This window comes from Blennius ocellaris (assembly GCF_963422515.1).
Source record: "Blennius ocellaris genome assembly, chromosome: 6".
In the NCBI taxonomy this organism is placed as follows: Eukaryota; Metazoa; Chordata; class Actinopteri; order Blenniiformes; family Blenniidae; genus Blennius; species Blennius ocellaris.
This window is the reverse complement of record NC_137655.1, coordinates 575,009-576,694: the sequence shown is the minus strand read 5'-3', so window position 1 is coordinate 576,694 and position 1,686 is coordinate 575,009.

The window sequence follows — 1,686 nt, the reverse complement described above, 5'->3', positions numbered from 1 at the left end:
TTAAAGTTGTCAGAGGTACTTTTTGAAGGGTTGTCATGGACATTTACTCCTTTCCTGCTGAAGTAACTACAGTTACTCTCATTCTTGTAGTGAGTTTTGCTTAATGCACCACACATTGTCACTGCATGAATGAAGCAGCCAGATCAGTTCAGTAGCTGAACTCTCCAGATGTGGTTCCAGCTGCAGTGTCTTGCTGAAATAGGTCCAGAGAGAGTTGGACAACTTGGTCAATCATGTCCACAGCAAGTGTCTACAGAATAAAGGTCTGCTACGTGGCTCAGCAACAATCTGGGATATAAAATAAGAGGTGCAGGGATGTGAAAATTAAATGTTAAAAACTTACCAAAATGTTACCAAGCTGTTGCAAACTGTTACAAATTGTTACCACACTGTTACAAACAGTTACAAACTGTTGCCAAACAGTTACAAACTTACCACACTGTTACAAACTGTTACCAAACTGTTAGAAACTTACCACACTGTTGCAAACTGTTACTAAGCTGTTAACAAACTGTTACAAACCATTACCAAACTGTTACAAATGGTTACCAAACTGTTACAAATGGTTACCAAACTGTTTCAAGCTGTTACCAAACTGCTACAAATGGTTACCAAACTGTTACAAATGGTTGCCAAACTGTTACAAAACTGTTACAAATGGTTACCAAACTGTTTCAAACTGCTACAAATGGTTACCAAACTGTTAAAAAACTGTTACAAATGGTTACCAAACTGTTTCAAACTGTTACCAAACTGTTACAAATGGTTACCAAACTGTTTCAAACTGTTACCAAACTGTTACAAATGGTTACCAAACTGTTAAAAAACTGTTACAAATGGTTACCAAACTGTTTCAAACTGTTACCAAACTGTTACCAAACTGTTACAAATGGTTACCAAACTGTTTCAAACTGTTACCAAACTGTTACAAATGGTTACCAAACTGCTACAAATGGTTACCAAACTGTTTCAAACTGTTACCAAACTGTTACAAATGGTTACCAAACTGTTTCAAACTGTTACCAAACTGCTACAAATGGTTACCAAACTGCTACAAATGGTTACCAAACTGTTTCAAACTGTTACCAAACTGTTACAAATGGTTACCAAACTGTTACAAATGGTTACCAAACTGTTTCAAACTGTTACCAAACTGCTACAAATGGTTACCAAACTGTTTCAAACTGTTACCAAACTGTTACAAATGGTTACCAAACTGTTTCAAACTGTTACCAAACTGCTACAAATGGTTACCAAAGTGCTACAAATGGTTACCAAACTGTTTCAAACTGTTACCAAACTGTTACAAATGGTTACCAAACTGTTACAAATGGTTACCAAACTGTTTCAAACTGTTACCAATCTGCTACAAATGGTTACCAAACTGCTACAAATGGTTACCAAACTGTTTCAAACTGTTACCAAACTGTTACAAATGGTTACCAAACTGTTTCAAACTGTTACCAAACTGTTACAAATGGTTACCAAACTGTTTCAAACTGTTACCAAACTGTTACAAATGGTTACCAAACTGCTACAAATGGTTACCAAACTGTTTCAAACTGTTACCAAACTGTTACAAATGGTTACCAAACTGTTTCAAACTGTTACCAAACTGCTACAAATGGTTACCAAACTGCTACAAATGGTTACCAAACTGTTTCAAACTGTTACCAAACTGTTACA